This window comes from Urocampus carinirostris, chromosome 19 (assembly GCF_059441175.1).
Source record: "Urocampus carinirostris isolate Australia breed hairy pipefish chromosome 19, RoL_Ucar_1.0, whole genome shotgun sequence".
In the NCBI taxonomy this organism is placed as follows: domain Eukaryota; kingdom Metazoa; phylum Chordata; class Actinopteri; order Syngnathiformes; family Syngnathidae; genus Urocampus; species Urocampus carinirostris.
In genome coordinates this window covers 28170846-28184200 of record NC_142367.1, presented here as the reverse complement: position 1 = coordinate 28184200, position 13355 = coordinate 28170846, and positions in this window count along the sequence as shown.

The following is a 13355-nucleotide window of genomic DNA, read 5'->3' as shown; positions in this document are numbered from 1 at the left end:
GACAACGCCTGGGACAGCGGACCCCGCCTGGGACAACAGACTCCGCCAAGGACAAGGCACCAGAAAATCAGCGGGAGATTCCAAGTTTTGACAGCGCCGACGTTCACGCGGCCGTATTTCACGGGCTCTAGTTTCAGGCGGACGTATTTCACGCGGTCACGCTCGACCGGACTTGACATCTTCCGTCTGCGCGCGGCGGATAAATCACGCTACTCAACACCTTCCCATACGGCTCCGGTTTTACGGCGTCTCCTGGGTTTTTGGATCTCGGCGGGAGACGACGGTCTTCGGAAATGGCTTCCGTCCGAAGGCCTCGCTTTCTTCATCGGACCAGAGACCGACGTCTCAAAGCTTATTTTTATGTTTTAATAAAGAAGGATTTTTGATTTTATTGAATTGACTATAAAGGATTTTATATAATAGAAATGAAATTTGGTTGAATTTTTCACAAATTGCTGAAGGTGGCGCCGTTCCAAGTGTAATGTTTTGGCTGGGAAACTTGGATAGCGGGGTGCTGCTGAGGGAATTAGGCCTTGTTTTTGGCATTGCTTTGAGCTGATAAGCTTTCTTGTTTTGAGCCCATCTCCTTCTGTCTTTCTATTTCTCTTTGGATTACTTTCTTCCTCTCCCTTTCTTTTCCCCCCTCTCTCACGACTTTTTATCTCTTTTGTTTCTCACGCTCTCTCTTTTTTTTCTTCCTTTGTCCCGCCCTCTCTCCTTTTCCCTCCCTCTTTCTCTTATTTCTTTATCTCTCTTTTTCTTTTACACCCCTTTTCTCCCACTCTGTCTCTTTCTTTTTCTCTTCCTTTGTTGCTCTTTGTCTCTTTGTGTCTTTTTAACTTCATTTGCTCTAACTTCCTTTTTTCCTTTTCTCTCTTTTCTCTTTCTCGCTTCCTACCCTTCGCACTCTTTTCTCTCCTTCTGTCTTTCTTTTTCTCTTTGGATTTCTTTCTTCCTCTCCCTTTCTTTTCCCCCTCTCGCACAACTTTTTATCTTTTGTTCCTCACGCGCTCTCCCTCCCTCTTTTTCTTTCTTTGTCCCGCCCTCTCTCCTTTTCCCTCCCTCTTTTTCTTATTTCTTTATCTCTCTTTTTCTTTTACACCCCTTTTCTCCCACTCTGTCTCTGTCTCTTTCACTCTCTGTGTCTCTCTTTTTCTCTTCCTTTGTCACTCTTTGTCTCCTTCTCTCTCTGTGTCTTTTAACCTTTTCTGGGTTTAACTTTCTTTTTTCCTTTTCTCTTTCTCCCTTCCTACCCTTTGCGCTTTCTTTTCTCTTTTCTCTCTTTCTGTCTTTCTTTTTCTCTTTGTATTTCTTTCTTCCTCTCCCTTTCTTTTCCCCCTCTCTCACAACTTTCTATCTTTTGTTTCTCACGCGCTCTCCCTCTCTCTCTTTTTCTTTCTTTTACCCGTCTCTCTCCTCTTCCCTCCCTCATTCTCTTTTTTCTTTATCCCTCTCTTTCTTTCTCTTTAATCTACTCGTCCGGCCCCCGAGACAATGTTTGGTCTAAAGCCAAAAAGCGTCTAAAATCAACCAGGTAGTGGCCGTAACTGGGCAGGCCGGACTTTGATTTTGCGGCATTGGGACGGGGTCATTATGCGGTGCAGCGTGGCTGCCTTGTCATTATTGTTGATTGCGCTTTTGGAAAAAGGAGCGCTTAAATATAGTGCTGAGGCTCACCCAAATTGGACATTGGGCTATTATGTTGGCACTTTCATTAAAATAACCTCCCATAATACCTCAACTTTATGAGGTCAAAGTCTGCTTTCGTGGAGGATGTTCAGTGCCGCGAAAACGTATTCGCCCCCCTACCTGATTTCTCTATTATTTTGCAATTTTTTACTTACAAAGGTTTCAGATCCATCCATTCCATCCATGATCTGCACCGCTTATCCTCAGTAGGGTCACGGGACTGCTGGAGCCCGTCCCAGCCATCTTCGGGCAGTGGAGCTAAGGAAATACAAAATGCACTTTTGTCATGTTGGTCATTTAATAAAGGTACAAAAAAGAGTCATAGAGAGTTGGCAGGGTTGGGTAGGGTTACTTGAACTGGATTACTTTCAATGACTTTTGGATTACTCCAAGACCAAATACGCTAATAAAAGACAAAAGAAACTAAATAGGATTGAAATGACTCCATTTTGTGCAGGTTTGGGGAGTAATGGAACACATGGAACGGCATTATTATTTTCATTTTGTTTCTGTGGTATTTGATGTTCGTTTTGCCGGAGATCAAAGAGATCAAAGCCAGGAGAGAAGGCTTACCACGTGTTGTGAGTCATCATTTGATTCCTATTGAGTTTCTTTTGACTTTTATCAGCATATTTGGTATTGGAGTCATCCAAAAGTCATTGAAAGTAATCCAATTCAAGTAACCCTACCCAACCCTGCGAGTTGGACCGCCTTGGAATAGAAATCAAACGTTCACAATAATTGGTCATGAGTCTTTCACACCACTTTGGAGGAATTTTAGCCCATTCTTCTTTGCAAAACGGTTTCAAAGTCTGAGTTTGAGGGCACCCATTAATGGCTGAACATTTGCTTTCAGGATCTTCTGGTAAACACCAGAGTTCATGATTTCCTTGTCCAGGTCCTGAGGCAGCAAAGCAGCCACAGTCAGCAGACACTGTCACCACCATGCTTTACAGTCGGTATCGTGTTCTTTAGCCATTTTGACGCCAGGTATAACGGGAGGCACACTTTCCACAACGTTCTATTTTTGGACCCAACAGTCCACAGAATGTTTCTCCAAAAGTCTTGAGGATAATCAAGATGCTTTTTGGCAAAAGTTCTTCTGAGACAGCAGTGTAACTCTCTCATGGTCTTTTTTTATACTGGAGTCATGAAGACTGACCTGAACTGATGCAGTTCCTTGGATGTTCTCCAAGGTTCTTTTGTCACCTGGATGAGGTTTCGGTTTTTCTCTGCCTTAAGAAATAACATTTAAAGAGTGATTTTGAATTTCCTTGGCTCGTCTCTGAGTGATATTCAAATGTTTGATGACGTGAAACCTTGGCGAGTGGTACACATGCAAAAAAACCCCACAGAATTCAGGAAGGCACTCCATCTCGCTACGGCAGACGCGTCCTGGCCCATCGCTCCGAGGAGACGGATCGGACACACCTGAGCCGAGTCTCTGTCACCGAATCCCGAAAAACCCTTCCCGATACCCCCGCCCTTCGGGAATTGTCATGCAAGGAGGGGGGGGCACAAGCTCCCTGAGAGATAACAGTTAAAAAATGGGAGATCTTCAGGTTTGAAGCGGTCCCAGTCAGAAGAAGCAACATGCTCCTGCAAGGAGATGACTTTTCTCGGTAGAAGGACATTTTGTAACGGTGGCTCTGCGTTATTACCAGCGCATATTTCACAGAGTCACGTATAAGCCTCCATCCGTTATCTGAAGAGCGGGCGCTTTCATATTTAATTATAAAGTACAACGACGCACAGAGTGAAAGGTCGCTGAATTGCTCCTCATGTAGATATTCTCCCTGCCGTATTTACTTACATACAAGCCAGTAGGTAGGTAAGGTAAGGTAAGGTAAGGTAGCTAGATAACGTAGATAGATAGATGTCTAGACAGATAGATAGATGTCTAGATGTCTCGATAGATAGATAAATGTCTAGATAGATGTCTTAATTTCTAGATAGATGTCAAGATATATGTCTAGATAGATAGATGTCTAGATAGATAGTTAGATGTCTAGATATATGTCTAGATAGATAGATAGATGTCTAGAAGGATAGTTAGATGTCTAGATAGATAGATGTCTGGATAGATGGATAGATGTCTAGATAGGTGTCTAGATGAATAGATGCCTAGAAAGATGTCTAGATATATAGATGTCTAGGTAGATGTCTAGATTTCTAGGTAGATGTCTAGATAGATGTCTAGATAGATAGATGTCTGGATAGATGTCTAAATATATAGATGTCTAGATAGATAGTTAGATGTTTAGATGGATAGATGTCTACATATATTTCTAGATAGACGTCATGGATGGATCCTAGATAGATGTTTAGATAGATAGATAGATAGATAGATAGATGTCTAGATAGACAGATGTCTAGATAGATAGATAGATGTCTAGATAAATAGATGTCTAGATAGATGTCTAGATGTCTAGATAGATGTCTAGATTTCTAGGTAGATGTCTAGATAGATGTCTAGATAGATAGATGTCAGGATAGATGTCTAGATATATAGATGTCTAGATAGATAGATGTCTAGATAGGTGTATAGATGAATAGATGTCTAGAAAGATGTCTAGATATATAGATGTCTAGATAGATGTCTAGATAGATAGATGTCTGGATAGATGTCTAGATATATAGATGTCTAGATAGATAGTTAGATGTTTAGATGAATAGATGTCTACATATATTTCTAGATAGACGTCATGGATGGATCCTAGATAGATGTTTAGATAGATACATAGATGTCTACATAGATGTCTAGATAGATAGATGTCTAGAAAGATAGATGTCTAGATTTCTAGGTAGATGTCTAGATAGATGTCTAGATAGATAGATGTCTGGATAGACGTCTAGATATATAGATGTCTAGATAGATAGTTAGATGTTTAGATGGATAGATGTCTACATATATTTCTAGATAGATAGACGTCATAAATGGATCCTAGATAGATGTCTAGATAGATGTCTAGATAGATGTCTAGATAGATAGATGTCTAGATAGATGTCTAGATAAAAATTCTAGATAGACTGATGTCTAGATAGATAGATGTCTAGATGGATGTCTAGATAGATGTCAGGATAGATAGATAGAGGTCTAGATAGATGGCTAGATAGTCACTAACAGCGAATGGCAGGCAGGCTGGTCGGGAAGGGGGCGCAGCTTACATCCTAAAGCAAGCGTAAATCGATGGGGTAAAGGTAAGCAGAGAATCGACGGCAAAGGTGTGCTGAATTTTGGTCTTTCGGTTGGTAAAATTCGTTTTGCGATACGCCGCGCTCGGGGAAAAATAACGTCTCGATGATATCCAAATATGGAGAAGGAGATCTTCGAACGGTTCGAAAGCCAAAATGAATATGGAGTGTCTCGGCTAAGAATATCTGCGATCGACGTATGCCATTTTTAATCGATTTTAGATCAAGCAAGTAGCATACAGCAAAACTACCTGAGTGGCAGCCGACTCTTCCGTTGTGAAGAGTTGGGTCTCTTCTTTCCATACTGTACAGCATGCTGTGCGTGGATTTGTTCCACGCTTTAGCCACGGTTTGTATTGTCCGTTTTATAGCCTTCGTTCATTAAAACGCCATCCTCCTGGCATCTTTCACCTCTCGGGCACGGCCAGGGGAGGGCGCTGACACGTCACATGACAACACCAAATACAAACTCATGTCAGCTGCCGTTCATCGAGAGGGAAGAAGAAATTCAATATGCAAGAGATGCCACCACAGCAAGCGTGTTGGTGTCATTTTTAAGCAGAAGTGTTTCATATTCAATTTTTATATCATTTGCGTGGTCGGACTACTGGGAAACATGGCAACCATTTCAAGCACTTCACCCAAAATGTAAGCATTTTCATGGATTCCGAGCACCTGAACAGGGATAACGGTCAGAAAAAGGAGTAAAGTCAAGTCCCGGGCAAATTTAAAAAATGATAAAAACATGTGTGATCCTGTGTTTGGGAGGGTAGGGGGCGTAGCGGGGTAGAGACCCTCAAAATTGTCACTCAAAAGCTCCTCCAGGTGTGTTGGAAGTGAGTCGGGGGGCCTTGAAGTCGACCGGGGGAGGTTGGGGGGGGGGGACAAAAGAAGTATTTTAAAGTGGGTGGGGCAATTGAGGAGGGGGGGGGGGGGGTTGTCTGTTGAAAGGGGATCATTTAGGGGCTTCATTGAGACCCCCAGATCATCAGAAGGAGACAAGGTCAAACGGTAAGGGGGTCCCAAGGGGGGAGTGAGGTGGGCGGGGTGGCCCCCCTTTACCCCACACGGTCCCTTTTTTATGTTACCAACCATAATCCGATTTATTTCCAATATTGAGAACCGATTTTCCTTTATGTTTCACACAAGGTGGTTGCATAGATTCTTTATCCTCTGTGAAGAAGTTGTATTAATCAGTGGAGTGCAGGTGAGGCTGAGGCTCGCCTAAAGCAAAAAAGAAAAAAAATGAAAAGAAAGTCCAAATCTAAGAAAAAGGAAACAAAGAGAGAAGATAAAAAAGAAGAAATGGAAGAGAGAGAAAAAAAACAAGCGAGTAAAATTAAAAAACTGGGAAAAGATGAAAGAAACAAATAAAAGAAAAAGAAAACACAATAAAAGAGAAAAAAAATGAAAAGAAAGTCCAAATGTAAGAAAAAAGAAACAAAGGGAGAAGATAAAAAAGAAGAAATTGAAGAGAGAAAAAAAACAAGCGGGGAAAAGTAAAAAAGATGAAAGAAACAAATAAAAGAAATAAGAAAACAGAACAAAAAAGGAAAAGAAAGTCCAAATGTAAGAAAAAAGAAACAAAGGGAGAAGATAAAAAAGAAGAAATGGAAGAGAGAGAAAAAAAAACAAGCGAGTAAAATTAAAAAACTGGGAAAAGATGAAAGAAACAAATAAAAGAAAAAGAAAACACAATAAAAGAGAAAAAAAATGAAAAGAAAGTCCAAATGTAAGAAAAAAGAAACAAAGGGAGAAGATAAAAAAGAAGAAATTGAAGAGAGAAAAAAAACAAGCGGGGAAAAGTAAAAAAGATGAAAGAAACAAATAAAAGAAATAAGAAAACAGAACAAAAAAGGAAAAGAAAGTCCAAATGTAAGAAAAAAGAAACAAAGGGAGAAGATAAAAAAGAAGAAATGGAAGAGAGAGAAAAAAAACAAGCGAGTAAAATTAAAAAACTGGGAAAAGATGAAAGAAACAAATAAAAGAAAAAGAAAACACAATAAAAGAGAAAAAAAATGAAAAGAAAGTCCAAATGTAAGAAAAAAGAAACAAAGGGAGAAGATAAAAAAGAAGAAATTGAAGAGAGAGAAAAAACAAGCGGGGAAAAGTAAAAAAGATGAAAGAAACAAATAAAAGAAATAAGAAAACAGAACAAAAAAGGAAAAGAAAGTCCAAATGTAAGAAAAAAGAAACAAAGGGAGAAGATAAAAAAGAAGAAATTGAAGAGAGAGAAAAGAAACAAACAGGAAGAGTAAAAAGCTGGGAAAAGATGAAAGAAACAAATAAAAGAAAAAGAAAACACAATAAAAGAGAAAAAAAATGAAAAGAAAGTCAAAATAGAAAAAGTGAAAAGATAAAAAATAAAATGGAAAGAATGTTTTTAGAACACGAGACCTTTATGGGACATGGAACCTTTTCAATAGTACGTTAGTCTATCCCCCTTGTTTTATAACCTTATCTTCTCTGTTCCTTTATCTTCTGGCACATACCTCACTGTGAATGTGTAAAACTGGAGTGTCATGCCCAATTTCGTTGTCACAATATGTTAACCCATTTTGTAACAATGACAATAAAGGTAGATTCTATTCTAGTCGATGTCGGAAACTCGGGATTCACGCGACTCACCGAAATTCCAAGCGACGCTCGGCCCTTCTGCCGTGTCCCCTGTGCGAGAGCCGACGACGCAGTCCAAGCCCCGCCCTTTTTTAAAGGGGCCGCGTCCCGTATGGAATCTGCCATGGACCCTGAAGGTGAAAAGGGAAAAATAACTGCACAGAAAGAAAACGTCACCCTGACCCTTATCATGACTATTGTTTTTTTTCAAACGCGTGCTTTTGGTTGTCGAGATAAGGAGCACATGATCAAAATTCTTGTTTTTTTTCAATGCTCAAAATTAAAATGACATCCAAAATGTAATTTCTTAACTGAATTTCTTTCATTTTATCAAAACAATAAAACGTACCATGATTCAGCAGCTTCAGCGACAGACTGCTGTCACAGTCTTGTTCCGCGGACAGACTGAGGAGATCATTTCTTCCTCGTGCCATGAGGCTCTTTAACGCCACCCGGGGGAGTAAAAGCCCACATGAAACCCCACCCCCACATTTGCATATCACCCTATTTTTTATGACAGTGTGTATTTTATGTAGCACTATTTAAATACTCGTTAAATTGGGTATTTCTGTATTCTATTTATTTTATTTTATTATTATTTTGTTTTCAACACAAGGATACGATAGAACAAACATTCTGTCGGGGGCCGGACGAGTCGATTCAAGAGAAAGAAAAAGAGATAAAGAAATAAGAGAAAGAGGGAGGGGAAAAGGAGAGAAGGCGGGACAAAGAAAGAAAAAGAGAGAGGGAGAGAGCGTGAGAAACAAAAGATAAAAAGTCGCGAGAGAGGGGGGAAAAGAAAGGGAGAGGAAGAAAGAAATCCAAAGAGAAATAGAAAGACAGAAGGAGAGAAAAGACAAAAGAAAGCGTGAAGGGTAGGAAGAGAGAAAGAGAAAAGAGAGAAAAGGAAAAAAGTAAGATAGAGCAAAAGAGGTTAAAAGAGAAAGAGACAAAGAGCAACAAAGGAAGAGAAAAAGAGAGACATAGAGAGTGAAAGAGAGAGAGAGAAAGGGAGAGTAGAGGTGGAAAAGAGAGAGAGAGAGAGATAAACACAAATTTAGTGTCTTTGTTCGAGGCACCCGGCTTTGGCAACATCAAGTTGTCCTATTTCAACCTACAGCTTGTTTGTCTCTTGCGCTTCTCTGAGTGTGGCCTCACGGGCCAGATTGAATCCCTTAGCGGGCCTGGTCCGGCCCGCCGGCCGCCTGTTTTACACCTGTGATCCATCTAATTCCTTAATCTAGTAAGAGAGTTCCACTTGAAGCATTATCTTACAACATAGTCACGTCTCTACAGGATGTTCCACATCTCACTTCGTCTTTTTGATAGTAGGCTAATCTAGATACCGGCATTTGTTATGAGGCTTATATAAGGCTTTTAGTTTAGTGCGACTCCTGAAAAATTGTTTTTTTTGGTCCAATATGGCTTTTTCAACATTTTTGGGTTAGCCAATCCAATTTCAAATTGGTTCATTTGGCCCTGCGTGAAGGCCTGGAGAAACGCTACCGCTTCACAAAGCTAGGGGGCAGTATGTTGTGATCAGGGTTGGGTAGGGTTACTTTAACTGGATTACTTTCAATGACTTTTGGATGACTCCAAAACCAAATATGCTAATAAAAGACAAAAGAAACTAAATAGGAATAAAGTGATGACTCACAACACGTGGTAAGCTTTCTCTCCTGGCTTTGATCTCCGGCAAAACGAACATCAAATGCCACAGAAACAAAATAAAATTTATGGATTTAGTGGTACTGTCAAAGCCATTTTCAAGACAGACCTTTTAAAAAAAAAGAAGAAGGACATGTTTCAGAAATGTCAACAGGGAAAAAGAAGAATGACTTGTCTCTGTTATGGCGGAAGAGACACCAGGAACGGAGAGCAGGACACAGTCAAGGAGCGCTTGGTCATGTTTCAAAATAGTAGAAGTGGACGCCTCATTGGTTTGTCAATGGGACAGGTGTGTCCTATCGCCCCACACCTGTCCCTTCATAAGGACATTTTGGACAGCACTCAGTGTCGGGTGATACCCATCACCTTTTCCCAGTCCGTTTTGCTTTCCGAGGTTTGTTTTTTTTTGTTATTTGCTTCAGACGGTTACATCGTCGGTCCTGGAGAGCCAAATGTCCCGCGTGTTTTGGAGGTTTCTCTGCTTTAACACAGGTGATGCCGATTCCCAGCTTGTCAAGAGAGCGCGAGAATGATCCGAGTGATCAAAATCACCCGGAGTGGAGCAGGAAAAACTCCAAACACATGCGGGACAGGCGGCTCTCCAGGACCAGGTTGCCCACCCGGTTTAGAGGGTCTGTTCCTTTATCCATAATTGTGTTAGTAAAGGCCATATCTTTTGAGCACCTTGCAATGCTTCCTGCATTTGGGTCCTCTGCAAAATCATAACAGGCAATGTATTGTGAGAAGACTTGCTGGAAACAGGCCTCAATACACCCACACGTATGTAGGTATTGCATTGAAAAATTGGATTATTTGAAGTGAAAATAATAATTTACCACGTTAAAAATGTATATGGTGTATTTTTCATACAGGTTATCTTCATGGAAATAAAGATATTTTTAAGAGAAAAAAATAGGATAGAGTAAAACACGTTCCCAAACGTAAATAACAAATATGGATTCATCAACGAGCAGCACGGCGGCGCAGTGGTTAGCGCGTGTGCGGCACAGTTCTAAGGTCATGAGATCAAACCTCCTGTGTGGAGTTTGCATGTTCTCCCCGTGCTTGCGTGGGTTTCTGCCCACATTCCAAAAACCTGCATGTCAGGTTAATCGTCCGGTCCAAATTGTCCCTAGGTGGGAATGAGCATGTGAATAGTTGTCTGTCTCTGTGTCCCCGGCCCGAACATAACTGGCATGGGCTCCATCACCCCCGCGACCCTACTGAGGATAAGCGCTGCAGATAATGGAGGGATGGATGGATTGATCTAAAGAAAGCGCTGTTCCTGTCGCTCTGTTGAATTTATGATGGAACCGAGTAAGGTCACGCACATTGACGGTCGTTCTCCTCACCTGTCAATCCTGTAAGACCCCCGCCCCATCCCGGGCCCTCTAAGACCCCTCCCGGACCCCGTCGCGCCCCCCACCCAAACATATATTACAAATCTTTTGCGGTGCTGAAGCTGTCGTCGGGTTTTTGGGCAACACGTGTACGGACGGCTGGCCGGAGATCTCTTGGATCTTAGGGATGACTTTAGTAGAGCGCCTCGTTGTTTCAGGTCCTCGAGTGCGCGCCCGGCAATACACGTACAGAGATGTGAGGAGACTTGATCAAACAAAAACGAGGAAAAAAAGTGTCAAATGAGGGAAATAAAAGATATCTTTATCCTCATTTGATAGATAGATGTATAGATAGATAGATATAGATAGATAAATGTCTAGATAAAGAGAGAGAGAGATAAATAGCGTAGATAGATAGATAGATAGATAGATGTCTAGATGAAATGAAATGATCTGCATTTCTATAGCGCTATTTCAAGTCAAGACTTCCCAAAGCGCTTTACAGTGTGCTTCACAGTCCCCAATAGCGGCCGTGCAGCCATGTAAGGCGGTAACCTGCTTATTGGGGGCATTAGGGGTTCAGTGTCTTACCCAAGGACACTTCCACATGTAACACGGAGGAGCCGGGATTAAACTGCGATCCCTCGATCCCAAGACGAGCGCTCTACCTCCTGAGCCACTCCGATAGATGGATGGATAATGTCTAGATGTCTAGATAAAGAGAGAGAGAGATAGATACCGTAGATAGATAGATAGATAGATAGATACTGTAGATAGATTGATAGATGGATGGATGTCTAGATAGATAGATGTCTAAATGTCTAGAAAGATGTCTAGACAGAGAGAGAGCGAGATGGATAGATAGATGTCTAGATAAAGAGAGAGAGAGAGAGACCGTAGATAGATACCGTAGATAGATTGATAGAATGATGGCTGTCTAGATAGATAGATAGATGTCTAAATGTCTAGAAAGATGTCTAGATAGAGAGAGAGCGAGATGGATAGATAGATAGATGTCTAGATAAAGAGAGAGAGATACCGTAAATTGATAGATGGATGGATGACTAGATGTCTAGATAAAGAGAGAGAGAGATAGATACCGTAGATAGATAGATAGATAGATACTGTAGATAGATTGATAGATGGATGGATGTCTAGATAGATAGATAGATGTCTAAATGTCTAGAAAGATGTCTAGACAGAGAGAGAGCGAGATGGATAGATAGATGTCTAGATAAAGAGAGAGAGAGAGAGACCGTAGATAGATACCGTAGATAGATTGATAGAATGATGGATGTCTAGATAGATAGATAGATGTCTAAATGTCTAGAAAGATGTCTAGATAGAGAGAGAGCGAGATGGATAGATAGATAGATGTCTAGATAAAGAGAGAGAGATACCGTAAATTGATAGATGGATGGATGACTAGATGTCTAAATAGATGTCTAGATAGAGAGAGAGCGAGATAGAGAGAAAGATAGATGTCTAGATAGATGGATCCTTTCTTCATCCGGGTAGGGAAATTCCCACTTGCAGCAGTATCCTTGTGTTGAAAATAAAACAATAATAAAGTAAAAGGAATAGAATACATAAATACCCAATGTAAAGTTTTACTATAGAGTATTTAAATAGTGCTACGGAAAATACACACCGTCATAAAAATAGGGTCATATGCTAATGTGGGGTGGGGTTTCATGTGAGCTTTTACTCCCCTGGGTGGAGTTCAAGAGCCTCATGGCATGAGGAAGGTGGTTTTGCCAAATGAATATATTTATTTCTCGAATGTTAGATATATATTTTCATGCTTGGTTTAAAATGGAGTGGGGGAAACAAATATTGCAAATAAACGGCAAAAAAAAGGGATTTTCTTTCTGTTTGCAGATATTTTGGCTCATTTTTCTCTCTTTTTTTCCAAACTCTACAACAACTTCTGAATATATAGATAAACATACATAATAATATACATATACATACAAAATATATTTAATCTATCTAAAAATGATCTCAAAATATAATATCTAAAAATCTATCTCAAAATATACCAACGTTAGAAAAGAAAACAAATATTCCAGAGTTATTTTTCCCTGTTTATTCGCTATTAAAGCATTAAATATTTTATCTTCAATGCTTTTAGGTGTAATAGAGAAAAGGGCTGTTGGAATAGATATAAAAAACATAGAAAAGTAGAAGAATAAATACATTTCTAAATTCTTTTGCCAGATAATTGTACCCGATATTTCCTTATATTTCTAAAAAAAAATGACTCATTTTTTGCTACTGCACACCAAAAAGGAGTTTCAAATGAAACCATTTTTGCACGACAGTATTATTTTCCAACTTTTTTTTCTATCTCTTTACTTCTCAGTACACATAGCTTGATCTTTCAAAACATTTAGACAAAAATATGCAAATAATCGGGGTTAAACCTGGAAAAACAATGTCAAAATGATTCATATACAAACATAAAACACTCATAATTCTCAGTAATATTATGGATGTACTGCAAAAATACAATATAATGTAAATACTACAAAAAAATCCTACAAAAACACTACGAATGTATAACTGTACTAAATATGAAATTGAGTCTATAAAAGGGGACCTATTATATTAATTTGCTTCAATTGAGGAGACTCACTTTATTAAAAACAAACGTAAAAAATATATAACACGTATATTTATTTAAAATTGAGAAAAAAGGGATAGGTGCCCCCTCGGCTATAATTTGGAACCTCAATGAAAAAATGAAATAAAATGAAATAATCTGCATTTTCTATAGCGCTTTTCAAGTCAATGACTTCCCAAAGCGCTTTACATTGTGCTTCACATTTCCCAATAGCGGCCGTG